Here is a 15456-nt window from a genome sequence, read left to right on the forward strand (position 1 = left end):
TGGCAATTATTCCGGACATCTGGAACCCTGACCGTCGTCACTGTTACCGAGATCTTCAAGAACGAGCGGAGCTTCCGGAAACTCATTTATCGTGGAGATTGAACCAATTCTGCGGCGCGGCGCACGACCTGCTTTTGGAGCCGATACTCAGTAGAGCCAAGCTACATTTCAAGCCATCCCCAAGCAACCAAAAGTTCGAATACCACTTAAGGAACGAACTAATAAGTTCATATATAGCTGTTCTGTGGAACTTTTTTGCTGTTCAAAATGTTTTTTTCGAGGTCCATGGAACTTCATTCTTTATTAAGTTCAGCCAATACTCAAAAAAAGCTTTAAAGTACTGTTTTGGTTTCTGATTCTACTTTTTGGGAACTTTAAAGTTTGTATGAAGAAAAACAATCTACTTGGTACGTACTTCTCATTTTTTTTTAAAATCAAGTAGCTATCAAAGGGTTGCAAGTCTTTTAGTACAGCTCAATAGTTCGTAAAAAATCTCTGTTGTACTATCTTGTAAACTCGAAAGTTTTTAATTAGTTCAAATGGGCGTTCAAAAGCAACGTCACATTATAGAAACTTTGAAGTAGATTTAAAGACTTAAATCTACTTTTTTCGAACTTCAACACGTGTTTGCATAAATAAACACAATGTGAAGTACACATTTAGTTCCGGAAGAACTTTTTAACAACTTGAAAGTGGGAATTGAGTAGAAATTAAGAACCTGAAAGTCATTTTAAAGAAAATCATCACATCGAGTAAAATCGTTACCTACTCATGATGTACATGATGTTCATATAGGGTGAGCTCGGGTTCGAGGCTTGTTAAGAACATGTTTTGCCTTTCTTTCAGAAAGGTATAGTTATCGGTCGATTTGGGAGATCATTAATTATGGGTCTTAGATATACCTTTATAGGTACCTATCGAATCAGCTCGACGAGTTCAGACGATGTCAGTGTATTTGTGTGTGTTGGTGTGATTTTTTGTAAACTTTGTCCACACGTTTTTGCGAAACTGGGAGGTACAATAAAAATGATTTTTGTCTTAAAAAATTTGATTTTTTTTCCCTCTTCAATGTATAAAAGAAAGAAAAGAAAAACAAAATAGTTTGAAAAATAAATTTTCATAGTAATTATCATCAAATCATCACTCCAAAAAACGTGTCAATTGGCCTTGCTAGCCACAACCAGTAATCACTAAAATCAAGATTATCGTATATATGACGTCAAATTATACGTGACGTCATAGATACGCGCTTGCTATCCAAAAGTATGGACCTGTCGATGTGTGGAAGGAAGAACAGACAGGCTTCACTCCCACTCAGGTTTGATGTCATCGTGACAGAAACCGTGTAGGAGGAAGACGACAGTTCTAATTTTCCCAGCTAATGGTTGTATTTTTTCATTTTAATGATTCAGTTTGAAACCGAACCATTTCAAAAATTTCGGAACCGAAGCTCCGAATTATTGAACATAAAAACGGCTTTCACCAAGGGGTACGACCCCGAAATTTGTGAAGTCGTTGGTGAGTACGTCATGCCCACACTGCATGGTACGAAAGCGATAGTAACTTCGCCCAACATTATATTCAGGAACAGATTGCTCTGAGAAGGGGAAAACAACACGGGTACGCGGACGATGTATGCACATCCTCTCATCTTCTCACGTGCCGTTCGTGCTTACGAAGCTTTTTCTTAAGCAGCAACGACAGGAGAGTATTTCGCCCGTGAAAGCAAATTAAATCTAATAAGACAAATGCTACTGAATCCTCTCGAGCTTTAAGCTCTCGAGCTTGTTTTTTTGTTCCCTTTTCTCTTCCTCTCTTCAGATCTAACGTTGCGTTGTTGTTGTTGGGGTTGGTGTCTAGAGAAAAACGATGACGGCTTGGAGGTCAATCTGAACTTTCACTTGCTGAAGCCAATGGAAGATGACAACCAAACAGTAGCGCCACCAAACCCTCCATAGTAGAGTTTGAAGCATTTGGTTTTTTTTTTGGAACATGCATATAAAGCTAAAAAGCTAATAATCATTATTGGCAAAGTTGAAGAAACAGAAAAAAAAAATTGACTAAATAGACCAATTTGACGAAATTGACAAATTTGACATAATTCATTGATTTGACAAAATTCACTTGATTGAAAAAATCATAAAATTGACAAAATTTATAAAATTGACAAAATCGAGAAAATTGGCAGAATTGACCAAATTGACGATGAAAAACTGGATTAAAATTCACTGAATTGACAATATTGATAAAACTGACAAAATTAACAAACTTGAAAAAATTGACAAAATTGACAAAATCGACAAAATTGACAAAATTGACAAAATTAACAAAATTGACAAAAGAGATGACAAAATTCACTAAAGATTGATAAAACTGACAAAATTGAAAAAAATGATTAAATTAACGATGACAAAATCGAAAAAATTCACTAAATTGACAAAATTGACAAGATTGATAAAACTGACAAAAATCGACAAAATTGACAAAATTGATTAAATTGACCAAATTGACCAAATTGATGAAATTGACAAACTTGGCTTAATTCATTGATTTGACAAAATTAACTTAGCTGAAAAAATCATAAAAATTGAAAATATTTATAAATTTGACAAAATCGAGAAAATTGGCAGAATTGACAAAATTGACGATGACAAAATCGACAAAATTCATTGAATTGACAAAATTGACAAGATTGATAAAACTGACAAAATTGAAAAAAAAATTACTAAATTAACGATGACAAAATCGACAAAATTCACTCAATTGACAAAATTGACAAGATTGATAAAACTGACAAAAATCGACAAAATTGACAAAATTGACCAAATTGACCAAAATGGCCAAATTGTCAAAACTCACAAAATTGACAAAGACAAAATTGACAAAATTCACTATATTTACAAAATTGACAAAATTGAAAAGATTAACAAAATTGACTGGCGAAATTTACAAAATTGACCCAATTGACCAAATTGACAAAATTGACAAGATTGACAAATTGACAAAATTGACAAAATCGAAGAAAATTGACAAAACTGAGAAAATCGGCCAAATTGACAATGACAAATCGAGAAAATTGGCAGAATTGACAAAATTGACAAAATTGACAAAATTGACAAAATTGACAAAATTGACAAAATTGACAAAATTGACAAAATTGACAAAATTGACAAAATTGACAAAATTGACAAAATTGACAAAATTGACAAAATTGACAAAATTGACAAAATTGACAAAATTGACAAAATTGACAAAATTGACAAAATTGACAAAATTGACAAAATTGACAAAATTGACAAAATTGACAAAATTGACAAAATTGACAAAATTGACAAAATTGACAAAATTGACAAAATTGACAAAATTGACAAAATTGACAAAATTGACAAAATTGACAAAATTGACAAAATTGACAAAATTGACAAGATTGACAAAATTGACTAATTTGATAAAACTGACAAAATTGACAAAATTGACAAAATTAACAAAACTGACCAAATTGACAAATTTGACAAAATTGACAAAATTTTCAAATTTGAAAAAGTTGACAAAATCATGAAAATTGTTAAAATCGACAAAATTGACAAAATCTAGAAAATTGGTTAAATTGACAAAATTTATCAACTAAGAATGCTGACAAAATTATGAAAATTGAAAAAATTTAAATTATTGACAAAATTGAAAAAATGACCAAATTAACAAAATTGACAAAATAGACAAAATCAACAAAACAGGATAAAAATCTCAAAATAACAAAATTAAAAATACTACGCTTTCAAAATTTTCAATACTTTTAATTTTCAAAATTTACTCTACCGATTTTCTGCATTTTGGTATCGTATTTTACTCTAGCAATAGAAATTTTGTTCCAATAATTTTATCTATGTATTTGATTCCTCTACTTGAGAGGTTGAATTATTTGAAATACATGGTCAGGCATCTTTTTTCAAATTGTATTCTTAATTTTTATACCCCTTCCATTTTGAAGATATCATATGCTGTAACTCCAAAAGGAGTAAATTGAGTTAGATTATAATGTCATAGAAACGGAATCATACATGATATTCCAGAATCTAGTCATTCAAAAATCTCCAACTAGTTGCAAATAAGGTTATTTATATGAAAATTATGATTATATAAAAATACTTTTATCCTAATAAAAACTTTGAATCTTTAATTCCTAAATTCATTTTGGATTTATTGCGTATGAAATTCATTAATCATAGTTCATAATTCATTTTGTTTTATATGTACCCAAATATAATTTACAGGCTGAAAGAAAGGCTACAATCCACTGTCAAGTGTATTAAATCGGGTTTTTTAAATGTAATGTGAGTTAGTAACAAATATGGTTGATTAATATGAATCAAATTAGCGGACTTGAGAAGGCAATTGAAGGAGCGAAGAGTAATTTTTTCGATTTTTTATGCTGCTTATAAAGAGGATTTTGAAGCTGGTTAGAAGTTGATTGGCGATATATGCGAATTTTTTGTCAACTTTAAAGTTTGTTTAACTACTTAAAAATTGAGCTGAAAAGAAGTTGTATTAGCATACTCGATTAAGCTGATTAAACCTGATAGAGGAATGTTATCCGAACTTTTGGTTGCTTGGGCAGCTGTGATGAGCTCCGTAAGAACAAGAATGATGCTTCCCTAAGATGCTAACCAACTTGCCATCAACTTTCATACAGGGCGAAATCAAACCTTAATTAGTCAACTCATCTTGATTGAGCTTTTGTCACCTACAAACCAGAAAGAAACAGTCGGTCGGGTATCGGTGCCATCAGCAGCTTCTGGTTCTCACCACTGAAGTGGAGAGAAAGCATAGTGTAGGTTCTTTTATTTTAGCATTTTGCACATTAAAAATGATAGTTTAACATAAAATCCAAATTTAAAACAAGCAAGTTGTGCATAGCAAGTGTCAAGTGAATGAAATATTTCTGGACATACTACTTCGAAAGAAAAATGAGTGTTATAATGCGTTTGCGTATGTAATAAAAGAAATAAAAATATAATCAAAATGTATTTCCATTAATTTTCTTATGTTGAAAACAGCAAATCCAAACCTCTTTAGCTAACACCAAAAAAGAACAATTTCACGCAGAAAAAATTGCATTTCATACGATGTAAAAAAGAATCCATCGTCTTATTTAAATTTAGATTGCGCGATGCTATAGATTTTACATGTGACGATGTAATTTGAAACAAGCACGCAAATTTATATCTTAAGCGATGGTCCCATAATTTGCATCGTAAAAGATAGAAAATTACACGATTAAATTTTTGCTGTGTAGCGTTGACACACATACCGATTGTTCTGTATTTGTACCGATTTTTGAGACAATTTTCGACCAAGAATCGATATATACCGAATACCGATTTTTTGCCCAACATACCAATATCATACCGATTGTTTTTAAAGTTCGTTGAGAAAGGAAAAATAGTTTCAAAATTACTTTAAAATAACTTAAACTATCTTGTTTTTAATTTTTTTTTTAATTTCGAGGCCATGTTATTTTTTAAGACATATACTGGCTTAGCCGATTAAGGCTTGATTTAACCAGGAAGGGTCATTTGTCTTCTGGACATTTTAAATGAGCAAAACACCTTTCAGTTCTAATTAATGATTAAAATCGAGATTTTTTTCATTAAACTTTTGAGAAAAAAACGAGCTTTTTCCAAAAAACTTGGTTTTAAAAGCTTCGAACAAAATCGGTTTTTATACCGATTTTTGGAATTTTCATACCCAATTTTTCGGGCTTAAAAATACTGAATTTAATGTGGCATCACTGGTTGCAACCAAGGTTGCCGAAATCACAAAAATCTATATTATCACAGAATTTTGAAATATTCACAGATTGTACAAATTTCCAAAATTATGAATTTTTATGTCCTTCTCAACAAGAAAGATGTTAACTTGAATCAGAAAATAGAGAAAAAAATAGATAGCGTTATTTGTTGTGCTTTTGTGAAAAAATGCTGACCAACAGCTATTATATTTATCTATTGGTGGGGACAACCAAAAACTTAAGTAGGTATTAGTTCCTTATATCCATACAGTTGTTTATGAACGATTGTGACGTAACGTGACGCCATCACGGAGTCAAGCATTAGGCGTCCAAATGTAGCCATTGGAAACTTATTAGGAGGAATGTTTAGGACCCCAATAAAGTTGTTTATTATTAAGAACTCAAAGCGTCGCCATACTACGCGTCAGGAAGAAAAAGTGTAAATAAAAGGGTGCTTTGATCGAAGTTATTAGACTTAAAAAATGGGGTAACTTTTTTCAGGGCGATATTCATCACTGTTAATGCTGCGTCAAAATGTTCGAAGCAGGGTCTCTCATTTGTAGTAATGAATATCACCCTGAAAAAAGCTCCCCATTTTTGAAGTCTAATAACTTTTTTTTTTTATCAAAAGTCGAATTGAAATGCAGTCTTCGAATGAAATATTTGTCATAGTTTAGGCTTTAAGGAAACCCGTTTTCAAAATAAATCGGTCGAAGGGGACCAAAGTTATTCATGATAAACTGAATTTTCATGTTTCTCCCGAACAAAATGTCTCAAAATCCCATATAAACTTCAAGCTCGTTGAGCGACCCATTCCCGTGATCCAATCTGGCCCAAATTTGGCATGAGACCTTGTACAAGGCCTAGGATCAATTTAAGCCTGCAGCGCAGAGCTTTTTCTAATGTCGGATCATTTGCGGCACTCTAATGTACATACACTTGAACTATAAGCTACAGCGGACAAACGTTATTTCTCGAGGGATCAATCCGGAAGGTGCAGCAAAAAAAGGTGCAACTTAAAACGTTAGACGGAAATCGTTTGAGTTTTTTTTTCGTTTTCACAAACAAGCTTGGGTGAGAGTTAGTTAGTTAGTTAGTTAGAGTGAGACAGTCAATAAGTAGTTCACTCACAAATTATGAAAAAGTATCCCTAAAATAGGCTGATTTCATAGTTGTTAGTTGATGTTTATGAAACATTAATTGCTGACAACTTCGAAACTCATTTGGGTGCCATTACCAAGCTATTAGTAAAGCCGCTTGACGTTTTCAAAAACCAACTACCTATATAAGAGATGGTTGCAATTCGAGAAAAGTCATTGAACTTAGAGTTTGTACTGATTACACCCCATACAAGGAGCAATGAAGACTTGGTTTTCGCTAGTTTTGTTCGCTGTGTTGATGCTGTTCGCCATGACTGGCAGCACTGGTGCAAGGGACCCAGACGATTTGGTGGTAAGCTTGAGAGTTTTTTTTTTCTCTGGAAGTTGCTTCTCCAGCCTGAATCAAAATGAAAATGTCATCTTTCTATTGCAGTATCAGCATGAACCATTAATTGGCAAGCGAGCAGCACAGGGCGATTGTCCGATCCATGATTCGGTCGAATGTATTAAATTTGGTCAAGATTGGTAGCTGCTAAATTTGCTGAATTAGGGTTCACCTGACTTATGAGGGTACCCGGTAAAGTTTTTGAACAATAAAATTCCCTTTGAGACATGCTTATGTAAATCAGATTTTCATTTATTGAAGTACGAAGTGGTACATCACAGAGTAGTCAGTTTTTCGTCAAAAAAATAGAATTTTGTTTTGGCAGCTTTGGATACAATGCAGGAAAAAATAGGTCAAAAGTCTATAAAATTAAACCACAATAACAAAAAAACTTTTTTCAATTTTGAAATGTAGAACATTTCTTAGTTCTTAGTTCTTAGTTCTTAGTTCTTAGTTCTTAGTTCTTAGTTCTTAGTTCTTAGTTCTTAGTTCTTAGTTCTTAGTTCTTAGTTCTCTCATATTTTTAACTCAGAAATCTCATTCTTTAACTTTCCTTCCGTATTCACAAGGCCAAAAGTTTCCCCAAAATTGAGTTCGTACTCACTACGCCTTTCCTTCATCGGGCTTAACCACAACTTGAACATACCTGAAAGAAAATAAGAGAAAAAAAGTATATGGATTATTATCCTATTTGTTGATTTTCAGTTAAACTGGTTATAAAAACTAAAAAAAAAAACGTCTAAGAAAAATGTAATAATTTTGTGAAGATCTTCCTAAAATATTGCGATTTTTTTTTGGAAAATCTCTTCGTTTTTCTCTAGAATTTTTGAAAGAAAGACTAATATTTTATCTTTCCGTTGGGTGCAAGTTTTAGACGAAAATTTTCGTTTTAGCTTGAGCGAATTGTAAAAATTTACAATTTGGGGAAGGTTTTCTCTCAAGGTATTTTTTTTTCAAATGTGATTTTAAATAATCAAACTAAACATTTCAGAAATTGTTGCAAACACATTTTATTCAACTCCATAACATAGTTGTTTTTATGTTTCTTGATTGTTTATCTTTTGGCCAGAGACGTGTCTTCGATCATCGTAAGTTATCTTTTAATTGTTGAAGATAAAGTGAGAAAAAGGGTTTTTTTCCAAATCGGGAATGATTTATACCAGAAATTTACCTCCAAGCTGGTTTACGAGCTTTCGGTGCAGAGAGGATTCGACCTTGGCTGGCATCCACCAACCATGCGCAAACCAAAATCAACACAACCAAAAATGCGTTCTGGAGCTTCATCGTTGAGGTCAGAACTGTTAACAAATCTTGACCTTACTTAGAAGGAGGTGAAACGAACTTCGGTGCTAGTACGAACAGAATAATGGTTTACTCGAAGAGCATCAGGATTTTATAGGACGTTGCAACGAGAATTAGAAATCTTAAAAATAAAAAAAAAATAGTAAAATCTGTTTTGAAATTGTAATTAGAAACTGGTGGCGATAAGATTGTGGTACGAAATTTTGGGAAAATAATTTCAAACGCTGTTGTTATGACGACTTAAATTTGTAAGAATAATTTCATGGAAATTTTCCTAATTAACAGAAGTAGAGGAAATAATGGGTATTTGTTAAAAAAACTTACTTTTGAGTTTTCCTTTCTGAGGGTGTTAATTTTATATGAAGATTGCATGGACTTCGAGAGAAACACTGCTGCCACCTAGCCTCACTTTTAAATCTTGGAAAAAAGAACTTAAAACGATTAAAAGAAATCCTAGGGATTTTTTTTGTTTCCACAAGCAAGATTGGGTGATAAATGTAAAACAAACTATTTAGTAGGCTAGACTAATTAGGTTAACTTTCAGTTATCGTTTCATGCAAAACTGATTTTGTTTTGAAAATGGTGCAAACAAGCATGTAAGAGTAAGTTAGTTAGTCAATAAGTAGTTCACTCACAAATTGATGAAAAAGTACCCCTAAAATGGCTAATTTCATAGTTATTAGTTGAAGTTTATGAAACATTACTTGCTGACAACTTCGAAACTCATTTGGGTGTCATTACCAAGCTATTAGTAAAGCCGCTTGACGTTTTCAAAAACCACCTACCTATATAAGAGATGGTTGCAATTCGAGAAAAGTCATAGAACTTAGAGTTTATACTGATTACACCCCATACAAGGAGCAATGAAGACTTGGTTTTCGCTAGTTTTGTTCGCCGTGTTGATGCTGTTCGCCATGACTGGCAGCACTGGTGCACGGGACCCAGACGATTTGTTGGTAAGCTTGAGAGTTATTTTCAATCTCTTGGAAATTACTACTTACTGAATTAAAATGAAAATGTCATCTTTGTATTCCAGCATCAGCATGAACCAATAATTGGCAAGCGAGCAGCACAGGGCGATTGTCCGATCCATGAGTCGGGCGAATGTATTAAATTTGGTCACGAGGTAGAAGGGTAGTTGGTAAATCTGCTGAATTAGGGTACACCTTTCTTGTGAGGGTGCATGGTAAAGTTTTTGAACAATAAAATTCCCTTTGGGACATGCTTATATAAACCAGATTTTCATTTATTGAAGTTCGATTCGTGATCTGAAGACAACATCTTACATTTGAGAAGCTGAGTTGAGTGTGGTACATCTTCAGGCTAGAGAATGGTCTCAAGGTCGGGGGTTGGCTTTCATTCTAGAAGATCGTTTTCAGGCCAGTAGTTGATCTGAAGGCAGGAGCATACTCCTCAGGCCAGATGAATGTCCTCTGAATAGGGTTAGATCTTCAGGCAAGAGGACAGTTTTCAGGTTTTTAAGCCAGAAGTGGGGTTATGTTATCGGATTAAATGGATTCTTCCAGATTGCTACATTCCATGAAAGGTCCTGACAAAACATGAAAAACAAACGGGTTGAAACCAACTTTTATTAAGAATTTCATCAATCAACCTTTTGGTTTGAATTATTTAAGAAATTTCATTCAACTTTTTGTTCATTACCGGTGAGCTCATAATTGTTGAAAAAAAAAAGAGTTTAATTTATGTACCTATTGAATAAATACTTTTTGATTTAGAAGAAATGAAATACAAGGATACTTCTATTTCAGCCATCTAAAAGCTTCAGCCGTTTTTCTGCCATCTGCGGTCTGTCTGGTTGGCCACAGCATGCCATGAACTGACAGTTATGGAAATCACCCGAGTAGAAAATTTAACTTCTCCACATAAAACAGCCATTATTTCAACATCTCGATGACAACACCAGTTTTGTACTTTATGTTGATATCTTAATAACTTTTTTCAGGGAAAACTAGTGAACTTATCCGAGCCTTCTTTTAATTTTTAAGGAGAATATTGACAAAATCACCAGGATATCCTCGAAACTTCCGTCAATCACGTACCCAAACAAATCAACACACTCGCTCGATCTCTTGCTTGCTCACACACACATCGATTTTTCTTCAGCGATCCAAAACCGAGACCGATTAAACGATAGTTAAAATTTCCTTTTATAACTTATTACAATATTTTTTTTCAAAAAGCACTAGAATTTATCAAAATTTTCGCAGACACGCAAAAAATAAACATGTGTATTGCTATAAGGTCTACGCCTACTCCTCCAAAAAAAAAAGTTAAATTTAGTTCATAAAATTCTCAAATTCTCTCTTCCTCAAACAGAATTTCGAGTTCAATTTGACTGTTAAGTCTGTTTCACATAGAATCTGGTCGGATAAAATAGATCATTTCTCCGCAAAGAAATAACATACAACAAGTAGTAGAATTGTCATTTTGTAGGGCTTTTATTGCTCTTTGAGGAAAAAAATACATAAAAATCATTCGTCAGCTTTTCGAATCAATTTTCGAACTTTTTTTTGTGATACCACCCATCATTTTCTGCACAGTACTGCTAGTAACCTCATTCGCCATCTTGTTCCATCACTTTTCCATTTGAGCGGGTTTTTTTTTTGGTTCTGCCACATTTCTTCAGTTTGCCCTTAACTATTGCCCAATATTTCTCGATGGGACGAAAATCCTGCCAGTTTGGTGGATTGACACTTTTTTCAACAAAATCGATCTTGTTCTCCTTATACCACTTAACGACATCCCGGCTGTAGTGGCAGCTTGCCAGGTCCGAACAGAACTTCACCAGACCTTTGTGGGACCGAATGAATGGCAAAACCCTCTTCTGGAGACATTCTTCTTTGTAAACATTTCCATTCATTGTGTCCCCAGTGATGAAAATCTTAGTCTTCTTCCCACAACTACAGATCCCTTGCCAAATCATCAACTTACGAGCAAATTTATCTGCGAAAACAAACTTGAATCTACCCGCAACATTCCCTTTACGCTTCGTAAGGTAAAATTTGTTACCGGGTATTTGTCCAAAATCCATTTTGACGTAAGTTTCGTCGTCCATCAAAATGCATCCGTTGTACGTGGTCAACACTTTCTCGTACAACTTCCTTGCCCTGGTTTTGGTAACCTGGTTTTGTTTCAGCGTCCTGTTGGGGTGTGTGCCTTCTCGCAAACAAATTCGTCGAGCTGTACTGTGGTTCGTCTTGAACTTTTTCGCCAAATCACGCAAGAAGATTGCAGGATTATTGTGAACTGATCGAATTACATTTGCTCCCAGCTTCCGGTCATATGTTCCACTTTTACGCCTGGTTTATTTTGCTCGATCCACCGTAATGGTCTCCCGGTAACATTGCAGCACCGAATTTACAGTCGATTATGGATATTTCAGGAATTTCGCGATCTTTACCCCTGACCACGTCGGTTTCTCTACGTGAGTGTGCAGAATTTTCTCTCACCTTTCGCGTTCCCTCGTCGATAACTTTTGACTGACTGCTTCAATCTTGATGAAATTTTCACCACTAAGTTAACAAACCATCCGGATCAAAACACTGTCAATAGATTTGCGATGTGACAACTAGGGGCGCTGTAGTAAATGAAAAGATGCGACCAGATTGTGAAACTGACTTTACAAGCATAACAATAAAATAATCCCGAGCTCCATATCTCATTCGTAAAATTGTCAGCACAAAAAGAAAATATGTCCCAGCTGCGCTTTGCGACAAACAATATTGTCTCCTAGCCGGATTTCTATTACAAAATTTCTCATGTGCAGCACCTTTTCCTTCCAATAATGTGCAATTAACTTTTTGGTCTCACATGTAAGTTTTCTTCTCTGATCGTATTTCAATGGCATTCGATCCTATAATCAGCGGAAAAGTGCTTCCATCTATTTCTATTTCGATTAGACTCCCCTTGGGTAAGTTAGTTAATAAGTTGTTTATAAGTTATTGTTTATGTTTGGTTGAATTTCGATTGCTGCTAGTAAACTTCCTGATAAAACGTCAAAACTCATTTGGAAACCGTTGAACTGCTTTTAGTAAAGGCGTTTGACGTTTGGAAGATCATTGTATAAGAGCTAAGGTAAGCTTTCTATGAATTTGTCCTTGGACTGTCCCTGGGTTAAATTTTTTTTTCTGGTCTAAAGGCAGACTTTTCTTTTTTTTTTTTCACCTAGAATCGTAAGGCGGTCAAGATCGATAGTGTAGCATATGATTTGAAGCATAAACTGTCATAAATGAAATACCCAACAGTTTTATGCTACAGCTTAAATCTCAAGCCACAATTCTCATATATTATTCAAATATTCGGTTGAATCAACCAAGTCGTTGACATTAACAGTTTCCAAACAAATTTATTGCTGAAGCTAGTCCTCATAATCGACTAGACTTCCATATTTTCCATATAAATGTCAATGTAGAGTTAAGAATTATGTGTGTAGAGTTAAGTTAGTATAAGAACAAAGAGAAACTAAATAAACGGGTTCAGACAGTCTTCAGACGGACTCAGACCAAATCAGATTAATTGTTTAATGTAGATGACAATGTCCGTACATTTTATAATAGGTCCTTAGCTTCCTCATCCATGTTGCATCCTTACCAGTGTTGATTTTTTATCAGGTGATTTCCTAACGGGAATACACTTCGCCAGATATTAAAAATATATATGTATATCAGCCTTCAGCCTCGTTTAAGAGCGATGATCTTCAGCCCAGAAGATTGCTGTCGGAATAATTAACCGTCATCTGGCCAGACTCTCTTGTGACAAATTCAATATTAATTTCTAAATTTTGGAATTGAAACTGTTTTTGAAAATAAAATTGAATGCGTGTAGCACTGAAAGTACGGAAAAATTCAACGAAAACCAACTTTTTCTACCTAGTAACTGGTATATATGAATACACTCACTTGCCGTTTGGCATCAACTTTGCACCAGAAATGTTCCAACGAATGATGCTTTGCAAACGAACTATTGTGGCAAACGAAAAAAAAAACAAATTGGTCTTCAAGGTCAAACTTTTTTTTAAACACAATAAGACCGTAAAGATCGTTGAGCCTTTAATCTAATCTTAATACCATCAAGATTAAGGGTCATAAGGTGAGTCGTAAGATCATTATGGTGATCACAAGGCAACCAAAACAAGCGTAAGAAAATCAAGAGTGAGTGATGATGCTGTAATATCAGGATTTTTGTAACGCCATCCATCAAGAAACTTCCAGGACGATTGTAAAGTCAACATTCACACAATTTCGGTTGCATTTGATTCGGGTTCAAAAGCAAAACAGTAAGAATCTGGAGAGAAAAAAATCGTGACGCAAGACTTTCGGAATTTTATTTTCTTTTATCTCACACAGGTTTTGATAGCTCTGAACTGTTGCAAAACTTTATTGAAAGCCAGATGTTCCCGAATTAAAAAAACGTTCCTTCCAAAAAAACTTGAATTATGGGGCCTTATCAATCGGGTGGCAAGGCCCAGGCTCATAGACGGGGCAGTCTCCTTGTGGTCGCCGCTTCAGACGAGGAGGTACATCACCGTTAACCTGAAATTTTAAGGGTTCAATTTAATTTTACTGTTGATAAGTGAGGAAAAAATAATATGTTATCTTACTATAACTTCCGATTCTAGATCCTGTGCGTCAGTGTAGCCAGCTGTCGCGAACAGCATTAAAACGGCAAACAAAATTAGCGGGAAAAAAGTCTTCATTGTTTACTTTAGTCAGTGAAATCAGCTCAAACACTGAGTGTGGCTTCGCTCTGACCTGTTACTGGTCAGTGACCAGTTCATTTATAGGAAATTTCCTGAAAATTCCAAGCTCGTACTGAAAACTTTCTGATAAACTTCTAATCTAATCAGATTATTTACAATCGCGTATCCACACGATAATTGTTGTTGAAAAAATCCACATCAACCCATGAAATGTGCCAATTTGTGAGAACTTCCCCATAATGTGTTGTGAAACATAGTAAATTTGCATGAAATTTCAATTTTGAAGGAAAATGTTCCATGCTCTTAGCACAGCAAAAAAAAAATAACGCATCTTCTTTCAATCCTCAAGGATTGACATACATTGAAAAATAAAATTTATATTTTTTAAAAATTTGGTGAACAAGCACCACTTCTTAAAGAGTGGACTCCGATTCAAAATGACCATAAATTCGATGAAAACCTACACAATTGTCAATCGAGGCCTTTCAGGTCAGAGAAAGATACTCAACTCCAAAGAGCATTGTCTTTAGGCTAGAGAATGATCTTCAGACTGGATCTGAAGCCAGGTCTTCTAGCCAAAATTGATTTTTCAATCCAGTAGGTAATTGGTCGTTTGGACAGAGTGATAGAAATTCAGATCGGAAGCTTTTGAGAATGGTATTTGTTCAGAAAACTGTTTGCAACCGTAAGGTCTTCAAGGTGTTCCTAAAAATGGCAATACAATAGCCGGACGGTCAAGATCTTAAGGTCGTAAGGCTGTCTAAATGGTCGTCAAGCAATCATGTTATCCAAATTGCATGAAAAGTCTCATAAAAACATCAATAAGGATGTTAAGTCATCGGATCAGGTTTGTTCTGAAGCTAAGAAAATAGTCGTAGGACCTTCGAAATGATTTTAAAGTCACACAAATTCTTAAATGATCAACAAAATGGTTTTTTTCATGACAATCTGAACATTCATTCACAGTTATCAAGAAAATCGACAATCAATCAGTATGGCAAAGAAATCAAAATATGACCGTAAAACAGTCGAAATGCCGCTAGGATCGCTTCAAGGCCAGTATAGCCAACATTTGCCTCTAATATATGTTGTGAGCCTACTTGGATGAATAATTCTACTGAATCAAAACAATCGAAAGATTCCCTTCAATTCAACCACGGTT

General features: G+C 34.4%; 2 long non-coding RNA genes across 2 annotated transcripts; one reads left to right on the forward strand and one right to left on the reverse strand.

The window, feature by feature from the left end:
* The first annotated feature begins 9395 nt into the window (after positions 1-9395).
* Positions 9396-9809, forward strand: LOC129745220 (uncharacterized). Its single transcript, XR_008737100.1, has 2 exons — positions 9396-9531; positions 9612-9809. It is a non-coding gene; the product is annotated as an uncharacterized LOC129745220 (long non-coding RNA).
* Positions 9810-13878: 4069 nt separating this feature from the next.
* Positions 13879-14377, reverse strand: LOC129744392 (uncharacterized). The gene is made up of 2 exons (XR_008736904.1): positions 14196-14377; positions 13879-14127 (listed from the first exon to the last, which is right to left on the reverse strand). It is a non-coding gene; the product is annotated as an uncharacterized LOC129744392 (long non-coding RNA).
* Positions 14378-15456: the final 1079 nt, after the last annotated feature.

This window comes from Uranotaenia lowii, chromosome 2 (genome assembly GCF_029784155.1).
Source record: "Uranotaenia lowii strain MFRU-FL chromosome 2, ASM2978415v1, whole genome shotgun sequence".
In the NCBI taxonomy this organism is placed as follows: Eukaryota; Metazoa; Arthropoda; class Insecta; order Diptera; family Culicidae; genus Uranotaenia; species Uranotaenia lowii.